The sequence below is a fragment of the Salvelinus alpinus genome, chromosome 8 (genome assembly GCF_045679555.1).
Source record: "Salvelinus alpinus chromosome 8, SLU_Salpinus.1, whole genome shotgun sequence".
NCBI classification, from domain to species: Eukaryota; Metazoa; Chordata; class Actinopteri; order Salmoniformes; family Salmonidae; genus Salvelinus; species Salvelinus alpinus.
Window position 1 is genome coordinate 6,425,307 of NC_092093.1, and position 15,457 is coordinate 6,440,763.

The window sequence follows — 15,457 nt, forward strand, 5'->3', positions numbered from 1 at the left end:
GTTTGTCACCTCTCTCTCTCTCTCTCTCTCTCTCTCTCTCTCTCTCTCTCTCTCTCTCTCTCTCTCTCTCTCTCTCTCTCTCTCTCTCTCTCTCTCTCTCTCTCTCTCTCTCTCTCTCTCTCTCTCTCTCTCTCTCTCTCTCTGATCAAATGATATTTTCAAATGATAAATCATTTTTTCGTTGAAATCTCAGAGGGTCTCCTGTCAAAACATAACACGGGTCTGACTTCGGAGGAAGAGTTTGACATTTTGAAGAGATGTTTGTCAAACATGATTAGGAAGACAGAAGCGATAAGCATAGATCTCACGGGAGATACTGGATCTCATCATCTCTTTCTTCTACGGTTCTGTATAAACACTATGGTATAGATACACTATGGTATAGATACACTATGGTATAGATACACTATGATATAGATACACTATGGTATAGATACACTATGGTATAGATACACTAAGGTATAGATACACTATGGTATAGATACACTATGGTATAGATACACTATGGTATAGATACACTAAGGTATAGATACACTATGGTATAGATACACTAAGGTATAGATACACTATGGTATAGATACACTATGATATAGATACACTATGGTATAGATACACTATGGTATAGATACACTATACACTATGGTATAGATACACTATGATATAGATACACTAAACACTATAGTATAGATACACTATGATATAGATACACTATGGTATAGATACACTATGGTGTAGATACACTATGGTATAGATACACTATGGTATAGATACACTAAGGTATAGATACACTATGGTATAGATACACTAAGGTATAGATACACTATGGTATAGATACACTAAGGTATAGATACACTATGGTATAGATACACTATGGTATAGATACACTAAGGTATAGATACACTATGGTATAGATACACTATGGTATAGATACACTAAGGTATAGATACACTATGGTATAGATACACTAAGGTATAGATACAATATGGTATAGATACACTATGGTATAGATACACTATGGTATAGATACACTATACACTATGGTATAGATACACTATGATATAGATACACTAAACACTATGGTATAGATACACTATGGTATAGATACACTATGGTATAGATACACTATGGTATAGATACACTATACACTATGGTATAGATACACTATGATATAGATACACTATGGTATAGATACACTATGGTGTAGATACACTATGGTATAGCTACACTATGGTATAGATACACTATGGTATAGATACAATATACACTATGGTATAGATACACTATGGTATAGATACACTATGGTGTAGATACACTATGGTATAGATACACTATGGTATAGATACACTATGGTATAGATACACTATACACTATGGTATAGATACACTATGGTATAGATACACTATGGTATAGATACACTATGGTATAGATACACTATACACTATGGTATAGATACACTATGGTATAGATACACTATGGTATAGATACACTATACACTATGGTATAGATACACTATGATATAGATACACTAAACACTATAGTATAGATACACTATGATATAGATACACTATGGTATAGATACACTATGGTGTAGATACACTATGGTATAGATACACTATGGTATAGATACACTAAGGTATAGATACACTATGGTATAGATACACTAAGGTATAGATACACTATGGTATAGATACACTAAGGTATAGATACACTATGGTATAGATACACTATGGTATAGATACACTAAGGTATAGATACACTATGGTATAGATACACTATGGTATAGATACACTAAGGTATAGATACACTATGGTATAGATACACTAAGGTATAGATACACTATGGTATAGATACACTATGGTATAGATACACTATGGTATAGATACACTATACACTATGGTATAGATACACTATGATATAGATACACTAAACACTATGGTATAGATACACTATGGTATAGATACACTATGGTATAGATACACTATGGTATAGATACACTATACACTATGGTATAGATACACTATGATATAGATACACTATGGTATAGATACACTATGGTGTAGATACACTATGGTATAGCTACACTATGGTATAGATACACTATGGTATAGATACACTATACACTATGGTATAGATACACTATGGTATAGATACACTATGGTGTAGATACACTATGGTATAGATACACTATGGTATAGATACACTATGGTATAGATACACTATACACTATGGTATAGATACACTATGGTATAGATACACTATGGTATAGATACACTATGGTATAGATACACTATGGTATAGATACACTATACACTATGGTATAGATACACTATGGTATAGATACACTATGGTATAGATACACTATACACTATGGTATAGATACACTATGGTATAGATACACTATGGTATAGACACACTAGGGTATAGACACCCTATGGTATATACACACTATGGTATAGATACACTATAATATAGAACCTCTATGGTACAGATACACTATACACTATGGTATAGATGCACTATGGTATAGATACACTATGATATAGATACACTATATACCATGGTATAGATACACTATGATATAGAACCTATGATATAGAACCTCTATGGTACAGATACACTATGGTACAGATGCACTATGGTATAGATACACTATGGTATAGATACACTAAACACTGTGGTATAGATACACTAAACACTATGGTATAGATACACTATGATATAGATACACTAAACACTATGGTATAGATACACTATGATATAGATACACTATGGTATAGATACACTATGGTGTAGATACACTATGGTATAGATACACTATGGTATAGATACACTATGGTATAGATACACTATACACTATGGTATAGATACACTATGATATAGATACACTAAACACTATGGTATAGATACACTATGATATAGATACACTAAACACTATGGTATAGATACACTATGATATAGATACACTATACACTATGGTATAGATACACTATGGTATAGATACACTATGGTATAGATACACTAAACACTATGGTATAGATACACTAAACACTATGGTATAGATACACTAAACACTATGATATAGATACACTATACACTATGGTATAGATACACTATGGTATAGATACACTATGGTATAGATACACTATGATATAGATACACTAAACACTATGGTATAGATACACTATGATATAGATACACTATGGTATAGATACACTATGGTATAGATACACTACGATACAGATACACTATGGTATAGATACACTATGATACAGATACACTATGGTATAGATACACTATGGTATAGATACACTATGATACAGATACACTATGGTATAGATACACTATGATATAGATACACTATGGTATAGATACACTATGGTATAGATACACTATGGTATAGATACACTAAACACTATGGTATAGATACACTATGGTATAGATACACTATGGTATAGATACACTATGATATAGATACACTATGGTATAGATACACTATGATATAGATACACTATGGTATAGATACACTATGGTATAGATACACTATGGTATAGATACACTATACACTATGGTATAGATACACTATGGTATAGATACACTATGGTATAGATACACTATGGTATAGATACACTATGGTATAGATACACTAAACACTATGGTATAGATACACTATGATATAGATACACTAAACACTATGGTATAGATACACTATGATATAGATACACTATGGTATAGATACACTATGATATAGATACACTATGATATAGAACCTCTATGGTATAGATACACTATGGTATAGATACACTATGATATAGATACACTATGGTATAGATACACAATGATATAGATACACTATGATATAGAACCTCTATGGTATAGATACACTATGATATAGAACCTCTATGGTATAGATACACTATGATATAAATACACTATTGTATAGATATTGTGTTTATGCACTTCTGTTTTCATAATAACACTGCCATATCTATGATTGCCTTTGAAAGTAAGATACACTATTGTCCTCCCAATATAGTGCAAGGTGAATTATTTTTGAAAGACTAATGTAATGTCAAGTTTCAAATTCCATTGTAGAATGAATAGAATGGAGTTGATGGAGATCAGTCCGTTTCTATGCAGCTCCTTCCTATCGCCAGCAAGAGGATGTCTCAACCTCTCCTACCATATCTTCGGCTGCATTAATAAAACATATTTCCAATGGAGATGTGTTTTCATTGCCAACTGTATGACACTATTAATAAGATGAAAAAATGACACTCGACTGTATATGCCGGTTCCTTCCTGGTCCTGTGTGATGTAGTGTGTGTGTGTGTGTGTGTGATGAAGCACCTTGCTCTTGCTCACCTTGCTCTCACCTTGCTGTAGAGATGTAGACTAAACATGGCTCAGGGCTCGTTCCACTGTCAGACCTGACATATCCCATCTGGTCCTCGTGTACCTAATGGAGGGGGAGGTTGTGTTTCAGCCTGGCCTCAGAGCCGTACGGAACATACTTTACGTATTCATGAGAACCTCCAAGATGTATGGGCTGGACGTATGCTATCTACTAATGTCTATTCACTTTAGACAGAAACAAAAAGAGGGAGGTTGGTCGTGGAAGATGGGTGGAAGTAGTCCGTAACCATAGCAATCCAAAGGTTACTCGAGTCGCATCGGGGACAACTGTAGAATTGAACCCTTCCCCTAATCCTTATTCTAACCTTAACCCTATTCACCTAACCTGCTACGTAAATTCTCCTAATCTATGTCGTTAGTTCTCCTAACAGCCACCGTAAATTATCCCCGTAATTCTTCCGTTGTTGTTAAGACCCAACAAGTAACCTGGTCTCAGAGAAAGACGTATAACACAAATGTCGGATCTTCATTTGAGCCAGTATTCTACAGCAGGTAATGAATCCTGCAGCAACAGGAAATGTGAATTATTATGTGGATTATAATTATTGGACATTTTTGAAGGGGGTGATACTTTTTTGCAAAGGAAAATCAAGTGGAAATTAGAAACTTCGGAAGCCTTTTTAAACCTCAAATACACTATCCCTCCACTCCTCCACTCCTCCACCCCTCCACTCCTCTACCCCTCCACCCCTCCTCTCCTCCACCCCTCCACTCCTCCACACCTCCATCCCTCCATCCCTCCACTCCTCCGCTCCTCCATCCCTCCATTCCTCCACTCCTCCATTCCTCCACTCCTCCATCCCTCCACTCCTCCACTCGTTCCCTCCTCCATCCCTCCATTCCTCCACTCCTCCACCCTTCCGTTCCTCCATTCCTCCACTCCTCCACTCCTCCATTCCTCCTCTCCTCCACCCCTCCACTCCTCCACCTCTCCATCCCTCCATCCCTCCATCCCTCCACTCCTCTACCCCTCCACCCCTCCACTCCTCCACCCCTCCACTCCTCCACTCCTCCATCCCTCCATCCCTCCACTCCTCCATCCCTCCACTCCTCCACCCCTCCACCCCTCCATTCCTCCACTCCTCCACTCCTCCATCCCTCCACTCCTCCACCCCTCTACTCCTCCACCCCTCCATCCCTCCATCCCTCCACCCCTCCACCCCTCCACTCCTCCACCCCTCTACTCCTCCACCCCTCCACTCGTTCCCTCCTCCATCCCTCCACTCCTCCACTCCTCCACCCCTCCGTTCCTCCATTCCTCCACTCCTCCATTCCTCCACTCCTCCACCCCTCCACTCCTCCACCTCTCCATCCCTCCATCCCTCCACTCCTCCATCCCTCCATCCCTCCACTCCTCTACCCCTCCACCCCTCCACTCCTCCACCCCTCCACTCCTCCACTCCTCCTCCCTCCATCCCTCCACTCCTCCACCCCTCTACTCCTCCATTCCTCCACCCCTCTACTCCTCCACCCCTCTACTCCTCCATTCCTCCACTCCTCCACCCCTCCACCCCTCCACCCCTCCACTCCTCCACCCCTCCATTCCTCCACCCCTCTACTCCTCCATTCCTCCACCCCTCTACTCCTCCACTCCTCCACCCCTCCACCCCTCCACCCCTCCATTCCTCCACCCCTCCACCCATCCATCCCTACACCCCTCCACTCCTCCACCCCTCCATCCCTCCACTCCTCCACCCTTTCATTCCTCTCCGGTAGATAATGTTCCAAAGAATACATTTCCCCAAAATGGCAGCAATTATCCCACATTATCCTGCTTTTCCTGGATAGATACAAATGGGTCTTCTTTGAAAGTGTATATTTTTATCTTGTGATTTTCTATAAAGATATTATAAAACCACAGCCTGCTTCAAAACTATGCTGCCTTCTCACTTAACTGTGTTCCTCTCTTCTCTCTAAAAAGACATTGCACAGACGGCTGTCTTTCCTATACAACGTGTACCTCCGTCTCACAGGCCAGTTTCCATATAATTGTCAGGTGTAAATGGCTTTTATTATTACTTTAAAATATAAATACACTAATAATAAGACCTCTTTTTCACATAATCCAGTCCTCTCTAATTATTTTCACATGCCTACCTCACTAAGGTATGGGGAATCGATATCCAGCTGGCTGTGTCATAACAAGGGTTTCCCCCTTCCCTTTCTAAATCTCTCTCCCAAAACACCCCTCCCTCCCTCCCTCCCTCCCTCCCTCCCTCCCTCCCTCCCTCCCTCCCTCCCTCCCTCCCTCCCTCTCCCTTTCTAAATCTCCCTCCCTCCCTCCCTCCCTCCCTCCCTCCCTCCCTCCCTCCCTCTCCCTTTATAAATCTCTCTCTCTCTCTGATACACCTCTCCCTCCCTCTCCCTCTCTCTCTCTCTCCCTCTCTCCCTCCCACCCTCTCCCTCCCTCTCTCTCTCTTTCTATACACCTCTCCCTCCCCCTTCCCTTTCTACATCTCTCTCTCTCTCCCAACACACCTCTCCCTCACTTCCCTCCCTCCCTCCCTCCCTCTCGATCTCGCGCTCTCCCTCCCTCCCTCTCTCTCTCCTTCCCTGTCTCCCTCCCTCCCTCCCTCCCTCCCTCCCTCCCTCCCTCTCCCTTTCTCTCTCTCCTTCCCCCTCTCTCTCTCTCTCCTTTCCTCCCTCCCTTTCCTCCTCCTCTCTCATTCTGCCTCACCTGTCCCCCCATCAGATGGCAACTAGATTACTAGGCTTTTCCACCGCATAGAAAGAAATCATTGAGTTTCAGCTCTTTCTCCAAACATCTCCTCCCTTTCCCAGACCCAGACAGGGGCACACACACAGACCGGCGACCGACCACGCTATCTAGCCAACCTTTAAGTGTGTGTGTGAGGAAGTGTGTGTGTTTTTTTCTTCTTTGAGTAGAAAGAATGAAGCAAGGAAAATAAGTTAGGGGGGTTTTGCGCTCTGTGCCCGTGTTTGGTCACCCAAGATCCCTTTTAAATCATTTCACTTGACGGTGAAACCTGGAAGTGGAAAGTTTATAACTGTGAAAAATCACAGGACTTGGGTGAGTTTCATTTTTCCCTTTCATTTAATTTGAGTCTAGGGTCTTGATTTAAACTGGGAAGTTGCTTTGTTTCTCTGTTTGTTTCAGTTCTTCTGGTTATTTATTTCACTGTAGTCTACAAAGCAGGAAAACCTACAGATGCCGTATAATCATTTGAACCAGTTTCACACAGCAGCAAAATAATCCTGCAGCAACAGGACATGTGAATTATTATATGTATTATAATTAATGGATTTTTTTTGGAGGGGTTGATATATTTCTCTTTAAGGCAAATCAAGTTTGACATTTAAAAAAAGGAATTTACAAACTTTAGGATACTTTTTAAAACTCAAGTTCTCCTGCAACAGGGTGATCAAATTGTTTGTCAGACAATCAGCTGTGACCTTGATGTTTGTCCGCCAATCAGCTGTGACCTTGGTGTTTGCCAGCCAATCAGCTGTGACCTTGCTGGGCCTCATCTCATTCTCGTCTCTTCAGACTGAAACCAGACACACGGCTGCTGCCAGAGAGACAGAGTTTGTTGTCATAGCAACATTACCTGGATTGAATGACACGTAGGTTTCTGTCTGATGTACACCTACATCTGTTGAGGGGCGGGGTCTCTCTGTTCAGGTGCAACCAAGGTGTGGGTCACAAATGGCAGTGCACTACTTTTGACCAGTGCACTATGTAGGGAATAGGGTGCCATTCTGGCTGCAGGTGAGGTCTATCCAGGTGGACGCTATACGAGAGGGCTGAGTGCTTGAACAAAGTACAAAACAGACGATCTCATGTTTTTAATCGCTGATCTGTTTGAACTCGTTCTGTAATTCAATCTCTCTGCAGTCCAAGGTACATGTTCTTAGAATGCTCTGCTTTACAGGCAGAACAGGAACCATGTTCTTAGAATGCTCTGCTTTACAGGCAGAACAGGAACCATGTTCTTAGAATGCTCTGCTTTACAGGCAGAACAGGAACCATGTTCTTAGAATGCTCTGCTTTACAGGCAGAACAGGAACCATGTTCTTAGAATGCTCTGCTTTACAGGCAGAACAGGAACCATGTTCTTAGAATGCTCTGATTTACAGGCAGAACAGGAACCATGTTCTTAGAATGGTCTGCTTTACAGGCAGAACAGGAACCATGTGCTTAGAATGCTCTGCTTTACAGGCAGAACAGGAACCATGTTCTTAGAATGCTCTGCTTTTCAGGCAGAACAGGAACCATGTTCTTAGAATGCTCTGATTTACAGGCAGAACAGGAACCATGTTCTTAGAATGCTCTGCTTTACAGGCAGAACAGGAACCATGTTCTTAGAATGCTCTGCTTTACAGGCAGAACAGGAACCATGTTCTTAGAATGCTCTGCTTTTCAGGCAAAACAGGAACCATGTTCTTAGAATGCTCTGCTTTACAGGCAGAACAGGAACCATGTTCTTAGAATGCTCTGCTTTACAGGCAGAACAGGAACCATGTTCTTAGAATGCTCTGCTTTTCAGGCAAAACAGGAACCATGTTCTTAGAATGCTCTGCTTTACAGGCAGAACAGGATCCATGTTATTGTAACGCTCTGATTTACAGGCAGAACAGGAACCTTCTCTTACAGTTTTTCCCAATCGGTTAACACACGTCTGCTGAAACTACTTCTCAGGTACTCAAAACTCTAAACACAAAACACAAAAAAAAGTTAGCCAATTTCCCCCAAACCCCACAGACATCTTGCAAAAAGAAACACAGCAATCAAAATCATGTTCTCCCTGCTCAAAATGAAACTCGACATACAAAATCAAATGAATCTAACTTAGTGACAACCAAGATCACACTAAAGTGACATATTCAAACACTACTATCAGAACCAGTGTAAAGACTAAGATGTTGTTGTTATACTGAAATGATGATGCCGTTGTCTTATCGGCTCTCAACCAATCACGCTATTTTGTTAGTTTTTTTTTGCGTTGTTTGTAACTTGTTTTGTACATAATGTTGCTGCTACCGTCTCTTATGACCGAAAAGAGCTTCTGGACATCAGAACTGGGATTACTCATCTCAAATTGGACAAGGAGTTCTTCTTCAATGAGTCGGACGGGAGGGATATACTACGGACACCCGACCAGGCCCCGATCCCCCTGATTCGCTGTTGAAGGAAACTTAGATTTCGAGGCAAAAGATTAGGGTGCTGTCACGCCCTGGCCAGAGAGAGGCTTTTATTCTCTATTTTGTGTAGGCCAGGGTGTGACTAGGGTGGGCATTCTAGTTTCTTTATTTCTATTTCTGTGTGTTTGGCCGGGTGTGGTTCCCAATCAGAGGCAGCTGTCTATCGTTGTCTCTGATTGGGAATCATACTTAAGCAGCCTTTTTCCCACCTGTGTTTTGTGGGTAGTTGTTTTCTGTTTAGTTTATGCTCCTTACAGAACTGTTTCTGTTTCCCCTCTTGTTTATTTTGTTTGAGTGTTTTGTGATCAAATAAAATCATGAACACTTACCACGCTGCGCTTTGGTCCGATCCTCATTACGACGAGAGCCGTGACAGGTGCCTTGCGAGGATCAGGGGACGAGTGGCTAATCTGCCCTTGCCCTCCATTCTGCTAGCTAATGTTCAATCGCTGGAAAATAAATGGGACCAACTGAAAGCACATATATATCCTACCAACGGGACATTAAAAACTGTAATATCTTATGTTTCACCGAGTCGTGGCTGAACGACGACATCAAGAACATACAGCTGGAGGGTTATACACTCTATGGGCAGGACAGAACAGCAGCCTCTGGTAAGACACAGGGCGGGGCCTATACATTTATGTAAACAACAGCTGGTGCATGATATCTAAGGAAGTCTCAAAGTTTTGCTCGCATGAGGTTGGTTATCTCATGATAAACTGTAGACCACACTATCTACCTAGAGAGTTTTCATCTGTATTTTTCATAGTTGTCGACATACCACTGCAGAGCGAGGTTGGCACTAAAGCCACACTAAATGAGCTGTATTCCGCCATAAGCAAACGCTCATCCAGAGGCGGTGCTCCTAGTGGCCGGTGACTTTAATGCAGGGAAACTTAAATAAGTTTTACCGAATTTCTATCAGCATGTTAAATGTGCAACCAGAGGGAAAAAAATTACAAGCAAAAATTAAAGCAGGAAGCACCAGTGACTCGGTCTACAAAAAAAGTGGTCAGATGAAGCAGATGCTAAACTACAGGACTGTTTTGCTATCACAGACTGGAATATGTTCTGGAATTCTTCCGATGGCATTAAGGAGTACATCACATCAGTCACTGGCTTTATCAATAAGTGCATCGAGGACATCATCCCCACAGTGGCTGTACGGACATACCCCAAACAGAAGCCACGAGACTCCTGCACAGCTAATCAAATGGCTACCCAGACTATTTGCACCCCCCCCATGCTGCTGCTACTCTCTGTTATTATCTATGCATAGCCACTTTAATAACCCTACCTGTATGTACATAATTACTACAATTACCTCAACACCAGTGCTCCCGCACATTGACACATTGACTCTGTACCGGTACCCCCTGTATATAGCCTCCACATTGACTCTGTACCGGTACCCCCTGAATATAGCCTCCACATTGACTCTGTACCGGTACCCCGTGTATATAGCCTCCACATTGACTCTGTACCGGTACCCCCTGTATATAGCCTCCACATTGACTCTGTACCAGTACCCCCTGTATATAGCCTCCACATTGACTCTGTACCGGTACCCCCTGTATATAGCCTCCACATTGACTCTGTACCGGTACCCCCTGTATATAGCCTCCACATTGACTCTGTACCGGTACCCCCTGTATATAGCCTCCACATTGACTCTGTACCGGTACTTCCTGTATATAGCCTCCACATTGACTCTGTACCGGTACCCCCTGTATATAGCCTCCACATTGACTCTGTACCGGTACCCCCTGTATATAGCCTCCACATTGACTCTGTACCGGTACTTCCTGTATATAGCCTCCACATTGACTCTGTACCGGTACTCCCTGTATATAGCCCCGCTAATGTTATTTACTGCTGCTCTTTAATTATTTGTTTTTCTTATATCTTTCTTTTTTAAATGTATTTTCTTAAAACTGCACTGTTGGTTAAGGGCTCGTAAGTAAGCATTTCACTGTAGGTGTTGTACCTGTTGTATTCGGCGCATGTGACAAATACAATTTGATTTGATTTATTATACTATATATTGTATGTGTGTACTCAAACAAGAAAGGAACACAAATGCATAAATGTAAGTTTTATATTTCACCGTGACTCAATGTCAAACAGCATACAGTAAGCACACACAGAGTAAAAATGCAAACATACAGTAAATATATTTTTGAATATTCAAAGGAAGAAAAATAGGCCTATTTGTACTACTGTACTCTATATTCGATCAATTGTACGGAATAGATAAAGTAACTGTCAAAATCAAAATCATAAGTCAAGAAACAAATACTCCATTGCGAAAACAAAATCAGTCATGTCTGTTGTTTTGGTCCGGCCACAGATTTTCATCAACATCAGAGGCGATATTCTCCTTGGCCAGACAGCGGGGGAAATATATTCTGGCATGACGCATCAACCCCTGACAGGACTCTGCTGGAATGTCACCACAGGCCTCCTCCATGGCCTGGAGAAGGGCCTTAAATGGGGTTTGCGATCATACACCTTCCACAGCCATGCTGACAACAACTCCTCAGTGGGGTTGAGAAATGAGGAATATGGTGGGAGATGATAGACAATTGCAAACCTGGGAAGGTCATGGAACTAGTTGCGGAACTGAGCAGCCCGTTGGAAAATAACGTTGTCCCAAACTAGAACATACATTTGCTGCTCAGGATCACCTGGCCCTCTCTGTTCAGGATCACCTGGCCCTCTCTGTTCAGGATCACCTGGCCCTCTCTGCTCAGGATCACCTGGCCCTCTCTGCTCTGGATCACCTGGCCCTCTCTGCTCAGGAACCCCTGGCCCTCTCTGCTCTGGATCACCTGGTCCTCTCTGCTCTGGATCACCTGGTCCTCTCTGCTCAGGATCACCTGGCCCTCTCTGCTCTGGATCACTTGGCCCTCTCTGCTCAGGATCACCTGACCCTCTCTGCTCTGGATCACCTGGCCCTCTCTGCTCAGGATCACCTGGCCCTCTCTGCTCTGGATCACCTGGCCCTCTCTGCTCAGGATCACCTGGCCCTCTCTGCTCTGGATCACCTGGTCCTCTCTGCTCAGGATCACCTGGCCCTCTCTGCTCTGGATCACCTGGCCCTCTCTGCTCAGGATCACCCGGCCCTCTCTGCTCTGGATCACCTGGCCCTCTCTGCTCAGGATCACCTGGCCCTCTCTGCTCTGGATCACCTGGCCCTCTCTGCTCAGGATCACCTGGCCCTCTCTGCTCAGGATCACCTGGCCCTCTCTGCTCAGGATCACCTGGCCCTCTCTGCTCTGGATCACCTGGCCCTCTCTGCTCAGGATCACCTGGCCCTCTCTGTTCAGGATCACCTGGCCCTCTCTGCTCAGGATCACCTGGCCCTCTCTGCTCAGGACCACCTGGCCCTCTCTGCTCAGGATCACCTGGCCCTCTCTGCTCTGGATCACCTGGCCCTCTCTGCTCAGGATCACCTGGCCCTCTCTGCTCTGGATCACTTGGCCCTCTCTGCTCAGGATCACCTGACCCTCTCTGCTTTGGATCACCTGGCCCTCTCTGCTCAGGATCACCTGGCCCTCTCTGCTCTGGATCACCTGGTCCTCTCTGCTCAGGATCACCTGGTCCTCTCTGCTCTGGATCACCTGGCCCTCTCTGCTCTGGATCACTTGGCCCTCTCTGCTCAGGATCACCTGACCCTCTCTGCTCTGGATCACCTGGCCCTCTCTGCTCAGGATCACCTGGCCCTCTCTGCTCTGGATCACCTGGTCCTCTCTGCTCTGGATCACCTGGTCCTCTCTGCTCAGGATCACCTGGCCCTCTCTGCTCTGGATCACCTGGCCCTCTCTGCTCAGGATCACCTGGCCCTCTCTGCTCAGGATCACCTGGCCCTCTCTGCTCTGGATCACTTGGCCCTCTCTGCTCAGGATCACCTGACCCTCTCTGCTCTGGATCACCTGGCCCTCTCTGCTCAGGATCCCCTGGCCCTCTCTGCTCTGGATCACCTGGTCCTCTCTGCTCTGGATCACCTGGTCCTCTCTGCTCAGGATCACCTGGCCCTCTCTGCTCTGGATCACTTGGCCTTCTCTGCTCAGGATCACCTGACCCTCTCTGCTCTGGATCACCTGGCCCTCTCTGCTCAGGATCACCTGGCCCTCTCTGCTCTGGATCACCTGGTCCTCTCTGCTCTGGATCACCTGGTCCTCTCTGCTCAGGATCACCTGGCCCTCTCTGCTCTGGATCACCTGGCCCTCTCTGCTCAGGATCACCCGGCCCTCTCTGCTCTGGATCACCTGGCCCTCTCTGCTCAGGACCACCTGGCCCTCTCTGCTCTGGATCACCTGGTCCTCTCTGCTCTGGATCACCTGGCCCTCTCTGCTCAGGATCACCTGGCCCTCTCTGCTCAGGATCACCTGGCCCTCTCTGCTCAGGATCACCTGGTCCTCTCTGCTCAGGATCACCTGGCCCTCTCTGCTCTGGATCACCCGGCCCTCTCTGTTCAGGATCACCTGGCCCTCTCTGTTCAGGATCACCTGGCCCTCTCTGCTCAGGATCACCTGGCCCTCTCTGCTCTGGATCACCTGGCCCTCTCTGCTCAGGAACCCCTGGCCCTCTCTGCTCTGGATCACCTGGTCCTCTCTGCTCTGGATCACCTGGTCCTCTCTGCTCAGGATCACCTGGCCCTCTCTGCTCTGGATCACTTGGCCCTCTCTGCTCAGGATCACCTGACCCTCTCTGCTCTGGATCACCTGGCCCTCTCTGCTCAGGATCACCTGGCCCTCTCTGCTCTGGATCACCTGGTCCTCTCTGCTCTGGATCACCTGGTCCTCTCTGCTCAGGATCACCTGGCCCTCTCTGCTCTGGATCACCTGGCCCTCTCTGCTCAGGATCACCCGGCCCTCTCTGCTCTGGATCACCTGGCCCTCTCTGCTCAGGATCACCTGGCCCTCTCTGCTCTGGATCACCTGGCCCTCTCTGCTCAGGATCACCTGGCCCTCTCTGCTCAGGATCACCTGGCCCTCTCTGCTCAGGATCACCTGGCCCTCTCTGCTCTGGACACCTGGCCCTCTCTGCTCAGGATCACCTGGCCCTCTCTGTTCAGGATCACCTGGCCCTCTCTGCTCAGGATCACCTGGCCCTCTCTGCTCAGGACCACCTGGCCCTCTCTGCTCAGGATCACCTGGCCCTCTCTGCTCTGGACACCTGGCCCTCTCTGCTCAGGATCACCTGGCCCTCTCTGCTCTGGATCACCTGGCCCTCTCTGCTCAGGATCACCTGGTCCTCTCTGCTCAGGATACACCTGGCCCTCTCTGCTCTGGATCACTTGGCCCTCTCTGCTCAGGATCACCTGACCCTCTCTGCTCTGGATCACCTGGCCCTCTCTGCTCAGGATCACCTGGCCCTTCTCTCTCTGCTCTGGATCACCTGGTCCTCTCTGCTCTGGATCACCTGGTCCTCTCTGCTCTGGATCACCTGGCCCTCTCTGCTCAGGATCACCTGGCCCTCTCTGCTCAGGATCACCTGGCCCTCTCTGCTCTGGATCACCTGGCTCCTCTCTGCTCATGGATCACCTGGTCCTCTCTGCTCAGGATCACCTGGCCCTCTCTGCTCTGGATCACTTGGCCCTCTCTGCTCAGGATCACCTGACCCTCTCTGCTCTGGATCACCTGGCCCTCTCTGCTCAGGATCACCTGGCCCTCTCTGCTCTGGATCACCTGGTCCTCTCTGCTCTGGATCACCTGGACCTCTCTGCTCAGGATCACCTGAACCTCTCTGCTCTGGATCACCTGGCCCTCTCTGCTCAGTTTCACCTGGCCCTCTCTGCTCAGGATCACCTGGCCCTCTCTGCTCTGGATCACCTGGCCCTCTCTGCTCAGGATCCCCTGGCCCTCTCTGCTCT

At 45.6% G+C, this 15,457-nt stretch overlaps 1 protein-coding gene across 1 annotated transcript in view; it reads left to right on the forward strand.

Moving 5' to 3' along the window:
- The first annotated feature begins 7,147 nt into the window (after positions 1-7,147).
- The window catches only part of LOC139582468 (uncharacterized), a 37,941-nt gene continuing 29,631 nt past the window's right edge, over positions 7,148-15,457 (forward strand). Inside the window, exon 1 of the mRNA XM_071412502.1 lies at positions 7,148-7,444. The gene's annotated coding sequence lies outside the window, so the exon portion shown is untranslated. The remainder of the gene's footprint in view (positions 7,445-15,457) is intronic.